Consider the following 16345-nt stretch of genomic DNA (forward strand, 5'->3'; position numbering starts at 1 on the left):
TCAGAGACGAGGAAATTGAGGCTTGGCGAAAATAGGCCCAAGGGAGGGTTGTACAAGTAGAATATGTTAAAGCAGATCCAAAAGTTGTTGGACCATTTTGTTTATTCATTTTTACATACTTGGATACCCCTCCATCATATGTATTAGATGTCTCAAAGAATTATGAAATACATGACAGAGTTAATATTTGAATTCAAAGCCACAAATGGGCTGAGCCATAGCTTAGTAATAGAGTACCTGCTTAGCATGTTAGAAGCCCTTGATTCAATCCCCAACAACCCCTACCACCCCAAAAACCTAAAGAAACAAAAACAAAGAAACACAAGCAAGCTCTTCTCTCTAGATCCCTACATGGTTTGCAGTACTACAGCAAAATGACCAAGAACCTGAATTTGAATTAATGCAAAGACAGACTTTAGGCACTAATACCGGCAAACTTAGTTTCACCTAGTAGTGGACAACCGAGCTTAGGAGGCTCCAGATGGAGGCAACACGGCTCTGCAGAAAAAAGTAAAATGAATCTGTGCGTGAGTCCTGGCCATGCCATTTACCTAGTCAGAGCACCTTCACTTCCAGGAACCCAGCTTTCCTCCTGTGTGCTGCAGTGCTAATAACACTCAGTTCTCAGAAGGCTTTTGCAGGAGCAGAGCAGCTCAGTGTGTGTAGCTCTCCAGGCATATCAGAGATAAGAGCTCATGTCAGTTGCAGGCCAGGAGGCAGGGAGCCTGCAAGGACTCCAGGCGGGGGATGCAGGCCCGCATTATGAAATACATGACAGAGTCTAATGCGAGAACTTGCTGCTTGCTGCCATAAATGGACAGTGTCCCAGGAGAGAAGCAGCTTCTACAGACGGTGCCAGGTGCAAGGCCAGTCATTTGGGGTGGAGAGAGGGAAACATGAACCCCATAAAGAGTGCTCCAAGGGGATTTAGCAGCGATCAGAAGGTTCCTGGCTTGAGTTTCACCCCACAGCACCTTTGTTCCATTTTTGTAACTCATTCCTTGGGCAAGTAGGTGGTCCCCTGAGTAGGCGTGAAATTCCTCCCTTTGGTTTCAGGGGCTTGTTCTGGTTAGAAACCCCAGAGCTTTGGTGCGGACGCCTGAGCCCCTCATTGTTACAATCGGCACCAGCATGTCTGCTGACCTCAGCTACACAAAGCCCTCTCTTCTCCAAGGCTCCTCAAGAGAGGGTTGCTCACGCTTGGGCCACTGCCGGCCCCCAGCTTTTGCCAAGGATCTCAACGAGCCCATCCTGGTTTTGTGTTTACAAGAAGATGTTTCCCCTAAACACAGACAGAATTCAAGCATATTACAGCTAATCACAGTGAACACAAGCACAGTGAAGAGTTTTAATAATGGGTTCCAGGCTCCGTGCTAAGTACTTTACATACATCAATCCACAAATGCCTGTCCAGTACCTTATTAGGGACAAACTATTAAGGTCCTCTTTTCATAGATGTGGAAATTGGGGCTTATAGAAGCTGAGTGACCTGCCCAAGGTGTCTGAGCTAATACATGGAGCTTGATTTGAACCCAGATCTGCCTGATTCTGAAACCGAAACTCCTCTTAACTACATTGACTCAACATGAGGAGAGGTAAGGATGCTTTTATACAGATCAGGGTCATATAGGAACTCAGGTCTCCCACCTGTTATACAAGCTCCAGATACCTTAATGCAATCAAGTTGTTCTAAGACAACTCTAAATAGTTAAAGACAAAAGGGTGGGGTGCTAGGTGTGGTGGCTCACACTTGTAATCCCAGAGACCTGAGAGGCTGAGGCAGGAGGATGTCAAGTTTGAGACTAGCCTGAGCAATTGATAAGACCCTATCACAAAACTTAAGGAAAACATAAAAATAAGGAGGGTGGTTGTGGGGGACAAACCCAGGTCAGGATGTTGTTTGCTTGCCTTAAGTCTAGGTAGGTGGGATGGGATACAGATGTAGGGGTCCAGCTCCTCCTACTCCACCCCCAAACAACACACACACTTAACTCCCAGTACATCTTAGGGATCCAGGTCAAAATAAGGTTGCCCCAGGGCATCCAGAGAGATGGCTGTCTTTTTAATGCAGTTTTTCTCTTAATCTGCCCTCTCTAGGGCATAGGGGAAGAGAAGGGTATTGAGGTCAAGAGGCAGGAGGATCACCAAATGGGGGACCAGCCTCCGAAACTTGGCAAAAACCCTCAACAATTTAGTGAGACCCTGTCTCAAAGATTAAAAAGGACCGGAGATATAGCTTTGGGGTAAAGTACTCCTGGGTTCAATTCCCAGCCCCCAAATAAATAAAGAGTTCTACAAAGAATCAGTTTTACAAACCAAGAGAAGCCCAGCTCCAGCTAATCAGGCACCCCAGGCACACACGGGAACCAGCTAGTGCCAGCAACTTGGGTCAGCATTAACATGCTGGGTGTACATCTTCTCCCTTCGGGACTCAGTAAACTCAGCTCCTGGAAAGGCAGCCCCGGGGTAGCAGGGCATAGCCCCAGCAGCCCAAGGCCAGATCTGACTTCAGATTAGGATCCCAGCCTTTGGAACACAAGATACAAGCATAGCATCAGCCAGATCCATGGAGCAGCCCAGGAGCTTCAAGGAGATGAGAGAATGCCCAGCCAGGTCCTACTGCCAGGGCAAGGCTGCTACTCACCCCACAGCCCTCCCCCTCCTAGAAACAAGCAAGGTCTGAGAAGCTCAGGCAGGTCGCACTAGTAAGCATCATATGCACTTTGGTGAGTCCTCTACAACCCAAAATGCCCTTTATCCAGCTGCACCACTTGTCACCTTACAGGTGATTGAACCCATCTGTTAAGGTCAGCACAGATGGCAGGGGGATGGAGTGGACCTGGGCTCCAATCCCAGCTTTCCTTCTTATTAGCTGTGCGACCCTGAGCAAGTTACTTAACTTCTCTTAGTTCCCACTGCGTCACTTCAAAATGAAGAGCAATCTTTTCCAGTTTGACAATGAAAACTGAAAGAGCCAATGTCTGCTAGATGTTTGGCACTTAGTAGGTGGTCATAAACATTGTTATCTTCTCCCCTGTCTGACTTAAAAACATAAACTTACCTCTTTGTGCAGCTCTACATATCCTAAAGAAGGAAAAAAGGCCCTCTCGTATTTAAACCTCCCATGCCATCTCTCCTGGAGCCTAGTTTCCAGGGGGGGAAAAAAATCCCACCCGGTAATTGGCAGTATTAGTAAACACAACCGCAAGTTCACCAGGCTCCACAGATTCAAAACAAAACCTCCAACTGCTAGTCATTTTAATCAGGGCCCTCAGAACCACCAGCAGCCCTTGCCTGGGGCCACAGGGTTGCTCTCCAGCTCACCCTTCCCCCAGTGGAGCCATCTCCCAGCCAAACCTGGAATGAAGACTTAGGGCAGTTGGGCGATCGACACCCTGTTTTTCTGCCTCATTTTCATAATATGGTTTGGAAAATATTGACATCACTCAAATGTCTAGGTGGACCAAGCACATTTGGGTAATAATGCTCCCCACTTTCTCTGAAACCATCAAGAACAAAAGGGGTGGGGAGTCCGGAGGGTGAGATGGGTGCTGAATTTCTCTGCCTCCCCCCCACCCCCAACACACACACAGCCCACGGTGATTCTGGCAGCTACACCTCAGCCTGCTCTGCCCAGCTTCTCAGTACCAGCCAGGGAGCCACCAGACAGTACACATGCCGCACTGCCCGGACCCCAGGAAAAAAAAAAAATCCACACCCTACCTGGTTAGGTCCCTAGGCCAGAGCATTTCACTACATTGTGGTCCCTGGAGAACAGCGGACAAAGAAGCTGAATGAATCTCATGGGCCGGCAATTCCCTTGCCAGCCGGGCCAGCCCACGGTGAGCCAGGGAATCCCGGAATCCCGGAGCCCAGCAACTGGGCTACTGGAGGACTAGCTAGAAGAGGTTGACCATTCCCCAGCCCAGGAAAGAAATCCGATCCCCCAACAAAATTAACCTTTAAAGTGCTGAAGGAGTGAGAGGTCAGGACAGAGAGCTAGAATCAAGTCAGCTGTGAAAAGTTTCAGTGAAGCAAGAGCTAACACCGAACTCCAGAGCTGTTACCGTAAAACACCGAATGGAAGGGCCCTCTGTGTGCACCAGGAGCGTCTGTAACAATCCGGCAAGTTGAAGAAGAAAATCACATGTGAGAAAATATTTTACATTCCCAGGGACTGTGCCAAAATGCTAGAGAAAGTCCTTCCAGCCCTAAGTGCTGCTTTTAATGACATGAAACTCACTGACCAAACATTTCTTAGCTCATTCCATTGACATGTGAATGCAAATCATCTGATTAGAATGGTTAGCCTCCAGCCAGAACTTTTAAACCTAAAAGGGAAATGATACCTGTTGGTGCGGTTAACAACATGCATTATTTCCAGCCATGTCAGTGTTCAGGCAGTGCCAATTAAATAATATGCATTAATTTCTCATGGCTATTTATAAAGGAAAAATAACCTCAGTTTATGCATGGCTACATTAAGCATTATGGTATGGAGGCTGGAAGAGGAGGTGGGTGGGGAAAGAGTCCCAGCTCAAGATGGGAAGGGGTTGCACCCGGCTAATCCCTATTAAAACCTGTAATCAAGGATCTCAGAAGAAAGGAGGTAAACAGATGCAGAGAACAAAGAACAACTGTATTACTACTGAGATTTGAAAAGCAAAATTATGTTGACTACAGTCACAAGCTTTCATTTCAAAATAAAGGATGAAGATGCTCTCCCCAAAATCCTAGCAGTTGTTTCTGGCTACCTTCAAAGGACTTTGTCTGAGCAAGGCTCTCCCCCAGGCCTGGGCTCCTCCTCCAGCAGAATGGGGGGTAGAGGACTGTGGCCCTGGGGGTGGCTAGAAAAGGAAGCAATCACTAGCTCCAAGCAGGGTCTCTGTGTGGACAGGGTTTGCTCTGCAAACAGAAGCTTTTCAAAGGAGAATGAAGAGCTATTACTCCCCCACCCAAGACGGAGGGAATAAAGTTTGGAAAGGAGGGTCTGGCAGAGTTTCCCAGGTGAATGAAAAGGCAAACGTGTCTAGGAGCAGAGATTGTAATCTTGATGGAGTCCCAACCAGAGTTAATCATTCACATCTCATCCTGGGGCCCTCCTCCACTTGCTGTGAGCATCTACATTGGGAGGCGGGAGTGGGGGGATGGGGGTCAGGGGAGAAGGCAGATGGGGTGCAGTCCAGATTTACCTAGACAAAAAAGTCAGGATGGACACAAGCTCTGGAGCCTTCAAACCACTCCTGACTACCTTCACTGCTACTGGAACTGAATTCACCTTTATAATGTGACTCTGAGCATCTGGCTGACCTCAAGGTTAGTTTGGGAGTCAGATGGTGACCATGGACATAGAAACATGTTTGCACACACACACATATGCATAAGCACAAATATATAAAAAAGGTTTTCCCATTGTTTCCTGCAGTCGTTCTTTGCTTTCAGCAAATTCAACATGCAACAATCCTGATTAGCCACCTAATTAGCTAGAGGATATCTATCCACTCATTTATTCACTGTTCTAAATGTTCAGGATACAGCAGAAAACAAAAAAAAGACAAAAATCCTACTCAGATGGAACTTATCTGTTAATGGTTGAACTATAAAGAAAATTAGACAAAATGTAAATTACATAGTTATCTATTAGTGATAGGTGCTATGGAGAAAAAATAATGTAAAGAAGAGGATGTGTTTGTCAATAGAGTGTGAGATTTTTACCTGGGGTGGCTAAGAAGGCCTGCTGAGGGCATGGGTTTTATTATAAACCTGAAAGCAATGTGGGAGCTGGTTATGTGCGTATCTGAGAGCAAAAGCCTTCCAAGAGAGGAAATGGCCAGTGCAAAGGCCCTGAGACCACATAAAACCAAAACCATCAGTGTAAGAATGCAAGGCTCCAACAGACTTAACAGGGAATAAAAAGGAAATCAGAGGAGATCAGGTCTGAGGGCCAAGGTATAGGGAGGCTGGAGCCTGGCAAATCTCTGTAGGCATCTTGGCATTTAGTCTCAGTAAGAAAGGGTACACTTAACAAATGGGAGTTTCTCGGTTAAACAAAGTTCATACAAATCTCCTACAACACTACCTAGATCATTTTGATTATGCACATGACAAATTTACTGCACACACAAAAAAAGTGCTTTAAGGGGGTCTCAGTCTTCTATCTAGGGTTCAAATTAAGAATCATACCTTTAATGAAAGCCTCTGGAGCCTGATGTTATGATATACATGCCTTTAATCTCAGCAACTTGGGAGGCTGAGGCAGCAAGACCACAAGTTCAGGCCAGCCTGGCTAACTTAGTGAGATCCTGTCTCAATAAATATAAAATAAAATAAAAAAAAGGGCTAAGGGTGTATTTCAGTAGTAGAGCACTCCTGGGTTTAAACTCCAGTAACCCTCCACCCCCAAAAAAGAAAAAAAAAAAAGTCTCTGAATTCCTTGGAGTTACAGGTTTGAGGTTAGTCAGGGCTTTTCCATGATAGGAAGATAACCACCAGTGTGGCCAAGAGTTCTAGGCAATGGGAAAGAAATGGAAGGTAAGCCATCCAACTCTGACAGCACATGTCTCTGGCTCTTTTCAAAGAGCCCAACCTCCTCTGTCATTTCTGACCTTGGCTTTTCAACAGGCCAAATTCCAATGACCTTCTAGAACAGGCATAACATTTCTCTCCATATGTCATCAATAATGTTAAGGTTCTTAGGCTAGTGCCATTTTTTTTTAAACTAAAAAGTAGGTGAAAAACTCCACCCAGATATGAAAAAGTAGAAGAAAACTTTATTTTAGGAATAAAGTCCATAGAGAAAAAACCCTCAAGCCCCAGAAATGCATCTAAAAAGACATTCCCTTATTTTCATTTAGTGCTATATTAAAACAAGGCAAGGGAAGACACTCCCATCCCCTCCAGCATAATCAGTTTCCCCCTTTTTACTAGCTTCCCTGCCACCCACCCTGGTCTAGGAATCTGTCACTCATCCCATCAAATGAAACAAAAGTCTGACCCTGTGCCCATATTCCCCTCCATGGCCATGTCAGTCTCTGCTCCATATTACTGTGAAACATCTCCAAGGAGCATCTGGTACTTCTCATGACCCATTATCACTTCAACACACAACTTGGACTTTTGTCCCCACTAGTCCACTGAAGCCACTGCCTGTTTCCTTCAAGGACATCAAGGGCATTCTTGCCCCACTAGGTTACACCTTCCACACAGAAGTGACAGCGATCCTCCCCTGGTATACATCAGAACATGTCATGATCCCATCTAAAGCCCTCTGGTAGTTTCCCAGGGAATGCAGAGTAAAATCCAACTTCATTCCCTTGGCCTGGAAGACCCTGTGTGATTTGTATCCTGCCTGCTTCCCCTGCCACCTGCATTTCTTCTTCATTATGTTCAAATCCCAGGACCTGCCAAGGTGCCAGCCGGAGACCCTGACCCTGTGGTGCCTTCTGCCTGGAATGGTCTTGCTCACATCTCTGGGTTCATGGAACTTACCAGTCAACACATCATCTCACAACAATATGTATTTCCCTCAAAACAGCAAGATCCCTGAGGACAAGAGTGCTCTTTGGTTTTATTCTGAGTCACAGCCTCTTGGTGCCCACAATGATACTGATGTGGTGGTGCTGGACCAGCTGAGTACAGGAGAACCAAGTGGCACTGAGCCTTGTATTCAGTCTTCTGTGTTTCCAAGGACTTTAGCTCAAAAGTTCTTCACATTTTATTTGGTCACAGACCCCCTTGAGACTCTGATAAGTTTTGAGTCTGTACCGTGTAAGAAATAAGGTACTTAATATCTTACATACAGTCCCAGAAGATCTGCTGATTCCCTGAAACCTGTCCATAAGCCCTGGGTTAAGGGCATCTGCTTCTGAGTTGTATGGCATCAAGTTGACACAAGGTCTAGTTTTAGACTATAGCTTTTCATTTAATTTGATGAGTCTTAACCAGTCTTACAGTCGCTTGGGTCACTTTCTTATGGGCTTGCTAGTAACAGAACAAAGAGAGAAAAAAAGGGAAGAAGGAGGGAGGGAGGATTGCTGTCCTGGAAGACTGAACAAGAATGAGAAGATAAGTTGTTAAAAGAAGACACACGGCAGTGCCGGACATGGAATTTGACTGGGTGATCTGCAGTAGGCAGTAGAAGAAAAATACTCCAGGGCTCTTCAGCAAAACCTTCGAGGTATAGGAGTTAACATTAGGGCGCTTGTGAGTCTCAACAAAAAGCAGGTAGCCCTGGGCTGGAAAGTAGCACTGAGCGCCCCGACCTGGCCAGACAGGACATCAAGAATGCAAGGGCGAGTAAAAGAGAATGGCTGAGCCCTGATGGCACCATTTACACCAAGGAGACAAGCAGGTCACAGCATTATGGACTTGGTGATGAAAGAGATAACTGAAATAAACAGGTGGCTGTGAAACAATTGCAGGAAGCATTTACATTGAGTAGCATGGCTAGGAAAAGCCATTCCCAGGAAGGGACATTTAAAGGAAGACATGAATAAGGAGAAGGAGCCAGCCAGCCATCAGGAGGAGGAAAGGAAGGTGTTGCAGAGGGAAGTCAAGTGCAATGACCAGAGGGAGGGAGGATCTGCGTGGATTGGGGGGACTGAATGGAGGCAACATGCCTGTGGACTAGTATATGGGTGTGGAGAGGTTAACAGGTAAAAAAGTCCCCCCAGAACGCCAAAACCCATTAATAACAACTGATCCTAGTATAGCATCAAGACTCTTGATGTTGCAGCCACTGTGCTTCTTTACCTCTGGCCTCTGTCTGCATTTTTACCACCTCTTTCTTCCATTTCTGAGGATTAGGACATTTGGATAAGAAAGACCTCCCTTCCTTATGCAGGGCCTCTGCTTCCACCTGGACGTTATTTGCATTTGCATGTGTGCTCACTGTGGACTCTCCCTGCGTTTCTAGTGAGGAGGTGATACTGCCCTCCAATCTTATAAAAACAGAACGAGCTTCATTTCAGCTTCACATGATTTACTGCAGTTGGTTAATTCTTGAGGTTGTCTGGAGCCCACAACTGTGGGTACTCTCATGTGAAGGCACACACACTCCTTAATCTTTCAACAAAAGGCTCCATTCATTAGGAAGAGTACCCAATTTGCTGTCCATGTTTATGCCCTTGCCATTCTGGTCTGAAACAGAGGCTTTTTAACAAAAGCCCTGGATGGAGGAGGCTAAAAAAACTTGCCTGCATGGGTGCCAGCACCTTTAGTCGAAAATCACAAATCTAGACTTCCTGTCCTCAGTCCAACATCAGAGATGTGTTTTCTGACAGAGTGCCAATAGACTGCATCAACTCCAGAATAGCACCATTTACAAAAGGCATGTGAGACCAAAGTTATACTCAATGGTAACAATAATTATGATTTAAAGATTTACTGACTATAAATCTCATCTCATCAGCTCTTGGAATAGCTCTACTGTGCATTATAACCCCCCAGTTTCAGAAAAAGAAACTGGAGCTTACAGAATTCGGATGATTTGCCCATTGTCATAAGGCTGCTAAGTGACAGAGTGGGGCCAAATCCTGCTTGGTTCCTGCCACACCGCACTGCTCACAGCAGTGAACACCTTCAGGCCGCTATGCCAACAGATGACACTGAGGCAGTGAGCCAAGGCCACTACCAGGTAATGCCAGAGTCCCCTGGCTGCTTCTAATACTTCTGAACCCAGTCCAAGGTAGACACACCCTTTACCAAACCCCAAGCTGTAAAGTCTCCTACTATACTTCCAGTGACGGTTCCTTTTATAATATTGACAGAATGTTGATCTTTTATGTGCCAGGCTTTGTGCTGGCGAAACAGTAGTTTGTAAAAAAGAAAAGGTCTCTTTCTATCCTCCTGGAGTTCAAGAATCTGATGTGGGGCTGGAGTTGTAACTCAGTGGTGGAGCACTTGCCTAGAACATGTGAGGCACTGGGTTTGATCCTCAGCACCACATAAAAATAAATAATAGAATATAGGTATTGTGCCTATTGACAACTAAAAATAAAATTTAAAAAAAAGTCTGATGTATGTGGGAGTGTCAGGAAGGGAAATAATAAGCAAATATAGTTAATTACAAACCATGATATAATCTATGAGAGTATATTACAAAAGAGAAAGATAGGTTTTGTCTATAAATTCACAAAAATCTGTGCTCAGGCTGTCGAGACAGAAATTCCATGCAATGAGTCTGGCAAAAATTTTGGTAAAAAATTTAAAACTTGTGTCTAGTTGTAGCTTTCTAAAGAGTAAAACCTACATTATCTCATAAAACCCCATCCCAAACACTCTTGTCTAACAACAACAGCCACAAAAATTCCTGTCTTTGTCTTCAAGGTCATTAGAGTAGCAGGAGACCAGAAAGTTAGCTCAGTAGGTGTTTCAGGGAACAATTTAGAACTAGGCCCTCCTGCATCCTCAGTCATGAAGATAGTTATTTTCATGTTATTTCGAGGGAAATACGAGGGGAAAAAAAAAAAATCCAAAGAGGCAAATCCATCATGTGGCAATTCGGTCTTTTAAAATACAAAAAAATTAGAAAGACTGAAAAGAACACCATTGGCTACAAGGTGTATTTTTATATTTTGTAATGGTGTTATGGGTGCATAGGAAGAATTCTGAGGGTTGCAATTTTTATTTTTGCAGCTGGACTATTATCTGTATTATGATGGATGGGTAATGAATCAAGTGTTTCAAAGCTACTCTTTGGCTTTTTAATGTGGCTGTAGTTCCAAGGACATCCTTGAGTGTGTCCAGTGCAGGATGAGATAATTAGGCAGAGAGGCAGGCAGGGTGGGGGTGAGGAGAGGGGGAAAAGGGGGAAAGGAAAGATTGCAGAAGAAATGGGGTGCTTGTCACAGGCAGTCCTGGCTGACTGTGATTTCAGTCAGCAGTTGGGAGACTGGTCTTCATGTTCTGCATTGGCCTCTGATCAGGTAGCTCTCACACTATGGAGGTGCACTACAGAGCAGGGAACACTGGAGGGACAGAAGGCTGGTGGGGGAACTCCATGGCAGAGCCCTTGACCAGCATGTGAGAGGTCCTGGTTCAGTCTCCACTACTGGAGCAAGGAAGAGTTGGAGACTGTGCCTCATCCTGGTCTTCACCATGCCAACTGGCCAAATCACTTCCTGAGTGGCTCTCAGACTGGGTGCCTGCTCAGTGAGCAGTCTGCCCCCCAGAGGTTCTCGAAGAACCTCCAAACATGAAGTCTACACCTCTAGATCTCCTAGCTGGGGACAGCCCCTGAATCTGCCCACAGACTTTCTAAGTACAATGTATCAAACACTGCATAATGCTTACCTCACAGAATACTTCCTGTAACTCTTATGAGGTTAGAGTTCCTTGTCCAAGAAAACCCGTTCTATACCTTAGCTTTGATATTTCATTGTTTCCCTTCTGAGTTTATAGGAACCATAAAATAGGTTCAAAACACCTACCACACTCTCTAAACCACAATGTTGTCTAAGTCAAAAGAAAAAAAAAAAAAGTTTTGGCCAAAAGCCCAACTCATTCTAGGTATTTGCCTTGCAGGAGGTGAGCTGAAAAGTTACAGACTGGTTAAGAATTAAACTCCTTCCACTTGACCATTAGGCTCTAAGAGAAAACTTGTTTTGAATGGGGGAAGAGAAGCAAAGCAGGTATCTGGCACAGAGCTAAGTACTTGACAATTTTGCTACTGGTATTGAAAACCAAAACTATTCTGTGCAGGGACTCTTGAACTTTGTGTACCATATTGATATAAAAACCACAGCATACTCTAGTTACCTGGATTTTATTATCCCCAACTTACAGATGTTCTACAATCTGAGATAGGCTAGGTAAGTTGCTTCAAGTCACACGGCCATTAAGTGTTAAAGCCAAACTCTGGACACAGCTCTGCCTTATTTATAAACTAGCATCCTTCTGGAGATTTCTTAAGTTTTTCCCTTACTGAGTTCTTACCATGGCATTCTTGTGCTAAATTCTCTGGTCTTGTTAATCATTGTCACATTCCATATGCAGTAGACATTATCATCCTGACTTATATGAAGAAACAGGAGAAAAGGGCTAGGCAGCTTGCCCAAGGCCACATTGCTGGTAAGCACTGGGCTTTCTGATTTCAAAATCCATGCTTAAGGGCTGGGGATGTGGCTCAAGCGGTGGTAGCGCGCTCGCCTGGCAGGCGTGCGGCCTGGGTTTTATCCTCAGCACCACATATAAACAAAGATGTTGTGTCCGCTGAAAACTAAAATATATATATATATAAAAATTCTCTCTCTCTCTTAAAAAAAAATCCATGCTTAAAACAGACCTAATCACCTCTGGATTTATTTTATTTTAGATACCAGGGATTAAACCCAGGGGTGCTTAACCATGAGCTACATTCCTAGCCCCTTTTATTTTTATTTACTTATTCATTTTAATTGCTAAGGGCCTCACTAAGTTGCTGAGGCTGACTTTGAATTTGATATCCTCCTGCCTCAGACTCCAGAGTTGCTGGGATTACGGGCATGTGTCACCATGCCAATCTCACTTTTTTGCCTTGTGCCTGGCGCTTGGCACATTGGGGACAACCTGGACCACACTGATGCTACTTCACTGGTGTGATATTAGAGGATGTTGACCATAAGCCTAAATCATGGGTGCCTTCCTTCCCTGTCAACAGGAGAAGTTACTCCATGGGAAGGCAACATCATGGAAGTTTCTAGTTCAGTATTTTCATTAAGTTCAGAGAGAAAGATAAAGACTCTTATTGAATTCAAAGTGTGATGCAAACTGGCACTGTGTATGGAGGTTTGGCTGCCGGCTGCTAGCTGGACCTACAGAGAAACCCCATTCTTTAGCTAACCTTCCCCCAAACATGGCACCAGGAACAATGGAGGATGAATACAGAAAGGGTGTGAATAGATCAGGGCAGCCCCATCACCAGCAGCCGGAATATACTAGAGACTATGTCCTTCTATGGAGCCTCCAGAACACCATGGCACGAAAGTCAGAATTGTAAGGAAAATATAGAATGCAGGCTTTATGGGCAGCCCACTCAAGTGTGCATATATTTAGCTCCAAGAAAAGTCTTCACATTGTTGTTTCTAAAAACAAAAGGAGTGGAATACCCTGAACATCTATGAGCAGGGAAAGAGTTAACCAAATTACGGGGTCCTTGGAGAATGGAATACTGTGTGCCTATTAACAATGATGCAAGTGAATCCTAATACAAAAACATGCTCATGCTGTAAAGCCAAGCTACAAAATGAGATAACAAAACACCTCTTGCTTCTTAGAGACCGTATGATATAGTAGTTACAATTAAGGCACATGGAGCCACACTCTGCAGGCTCTGATCCCACCTCTACCAATCATAGCTATCTGACTCTGATGTGCTGCTCAGGCAATGTCCACCTCAGTTTCATTATCTGTACAACGGGATCTTCTTCCTAGAGACGCTGTAAAAATTAAATGAATCAGTACATGTACAGAGCTTAGAACAGTGTGTGGCTCGTCATAGATGCTCAAGAAACACTTGCTTTTAAAAATAAAATGTTAACATGAGTAGAAAAAAAATCTGAGATACACCAAGGCATTAACAGTGAATCTCTCTGCATCACATAATAATAATATTAGATATTATTATTCCTGTTTGCTTAATCTGTATGTTTTCAAATAAAACATATTTTTAATAAGGAAAAAAAATCATGTTTAATTTTTTTTAATCCTAAATTTTGATCAGAAATGGAAATCTACCCAAATTTGTTTTCTAAGAAGTTGAAGGGCTAGGGGGTATAGCTCAGTAGTAGAGGGTTTGCTAGCATGCATGAGGCCCAGGGTTCCATTCCCAGTGCTATTAAAAAAGGTGGGAGAGGGCTATGGGTCAGACTAAGTAATTACAAAATCTGGAGTCTAGAACAAGTGCCTGGTCTTTTCTACTTTGGAAGCCTAATAGCAAGTGTTTGCTCTGTACCCTTCTATATTAGATACTTATAAATTGCTTTTGATTTTTACAAGAGATTACAATGTGGTGTCTGAGTCTCAGAAGAGACTTTAGACTTGAACTCTGGGACAATTTTGGAACTGTTGAGACTATGGGGACTCTTGAAATGGACTAAATGTACTTTGCATTGTGAGATGGTCATGAGCTTTTGGGGGCCAGGGGCAGACTGTTATGGCTGGGTGTGAGGTGTCCCCAAAAAACTTATGTGTGAGACAACACAAGAAGGTTCAGAAGACAAAGGATTGGGTTATGAGAGCCTTAACCCAATCTGTGAATGAATCACCTGACAGGATTAACTGAGTGGTAGCTGAAGGCAAGTAGGGTGTGGATGGAGAAGGTGGGTGACTGGGGGTATCCCTTTAGGGTATATATTTTGGATCTGGGGAGTGGAGTCTCTCTCTGCTTCCTGATCATCAGTATTCCATGTGAGCCGCCTTCCTCCGCCAGCCACCCTCTCCCATCGTGATATTCTACTTCACCTCAAAGCCTGGAGAATGGAGCCGGCTGTCTAAGGATTGACACCTCTGAAAACATGAGCCCCCAAGTAAACTTTCCCCCCTCTAAAATTGTTCTTATAAGGTCTTTTTAGTCACAGCAGAGAAAAAGCTGACGAAAACAGCGAGAAAGAATTTGCACCCAGCACCTTGGTCCTGAAGATGCATAGGCAGGCTGGGGAGAGGAAGAGAGCAGAGAGATGGGAGAGCCCGATTTCTTTCGTAGCAATCCACTTAGTTTAAAATATCAGGAAGTTTAGTGGATTAAGGGTATTACAGTCACTATTCATAAAGGTGTTTTGTTAGAACTTCCAAATAGCAATCTGGTGAAATAAGCCTTGCACAGCCTTAAATGAAAGCCTGTTACAGTACTTAAAGTTTCCTAGAGAAGGAAAAAGACCCCCAGGTATTAATTTACCTAAAGAGCAGCTGCCTGAAAGATACTGTAATGTATCCTATTCAGCCAATGCTACAAAATAGGTTACCAGCCACAGGACTGGGAGGTTGGAGCCCAGAGCGCCTGGTGCTAGAACTGCAATTAGCAGTAATGAGAGGCATGACTGCATTCTGATAAGGGCCGCAGCTGTACACATATTATAGACTTGGGTCGCTTTTCTGCAAAATCCAAGGACAGTTTTAAAGCTGCTGGAATCCAAGAAACAGAAGGCATGTTTATACTCAAAATTCACGAATTAAAATAAAAAGGGCCTGCCGCCCATATCTCATGAATGCATCTGGGATGGGAAGGTCATGTCAAGCTCCAGGAGAGAATAAGAGACTCCCTCTTACAGAGCCCTGATTTGCAAGGCAGACACTGTGCTGCTTAAGACAGTCAACCTACACCTTCTGTGTCCTGTCCCTGAACAGTGGATGTCTATGGTCTTGTAAATGAGGCTCTAAATCAAATGTCTGCAAAACAAATTCCATTTTTCCCCTAGTGCTTTTTATGAGATCATAGAAAGTATATCAAAAGAAAAGACATCTTTCCAGTTAGGAGAGGATGGGGCCACAGTGAGAAGCCTTTGCTGATGGAGAAGGGGTCAGGGCTGGAGAGAAGCAGAATGAGATGCTGCTCCACCAGTGTCTGGGCATCTTCCTCATTAAGCCTAGGAATTGAGGATATAATGGTAAGATAGGTCTTTGTCCTCAAGACCCTTAGAATGCAGATGAAGTGACGGGTAAGTAGCAGATATTTGTAATACAGCACATCATGGAAGCAGCCAGGAGGGAGACCGGATGTGGTCTTTGGTGGAGAGCAGTTAGGGAAGGCTTCCTGGAGGAGGTGCATTTGGGCGGGGTGGAATGTGAGTCCTGAAGGGATGGGGTAAGGGAGGAAGGGAATACCCCTGCAAGACCAGGAGGCAAAAGATAGGAAGGTTTAAGGAATGGTATGTAATTTAGTGTGGTAGGAGAGAGGGGAAGGAGGAATAAGAAATAACAGGAGTCACATCTCTAAGTAAACCTAGTCACAGAATTTGCACTGACTGGGAGTTCAGGCATTCATGGCTTCCAGAAAAGCTATGGGAAGCAGGGATTAGACATACCAGAGGAAAATCACCCCAGTTCTGCTTCCCAACTCAGAAATCTCACTTTGTTGCTCACACCAAATAAACTCACCATTAAAAGAAGTTATCCTGCCCACCCCGATGAGAGCGTGTAAGTTACAACACTATCTCCCAGCCCCGTCCATCTCAGGGTCTAGAGTCTCAGTTTGGACAATACTGAGTTTAACAATATAATCTACCTCCCTGCATTTCATTTTCAATAATCAAGGCCCAAATTTTTACAAGGTTGGTGATTTAGTATACTGAGGCCACTGTTGGGTCTGTGGCGATGACTTGGTGGCGACTTAGAACAAAGCAGCCTGTGCTGGAAAGGAACATCAATCAGG

The 16345-nt window shown here is 44.5% G+C and overlaps 1 protein-coding gene across 12 annotated transcripts in view; it reads right to left on the reverse strand.

The window, feature by feature from the left end:
• Positions 1-16345, reverse strand: part of Nav2 (neuron navigator 2) — a 689076-nt gene that overhangs the window by 82585 nt on the left and 590146 nt on the right. The gene's annotated exons all lie outside the window — the stretch shown is intronic.

This window comes from Ictidomys tridecemlineatus, chromosome 4 (genome assembly GCF_052094955.1).
Source record: "Ictidomys tridecemlineatus isolate mIctTri1 chromosome 4, mIctTri1.hap1, whole genome shotgun sequence".
Taxonomy (NCBI): Eukaryota; Metazoa; Chordata; class Mammalia; order Rodentia; family Sciuridae; genus Ictidomys; species Ictidomys tridecemlineatus.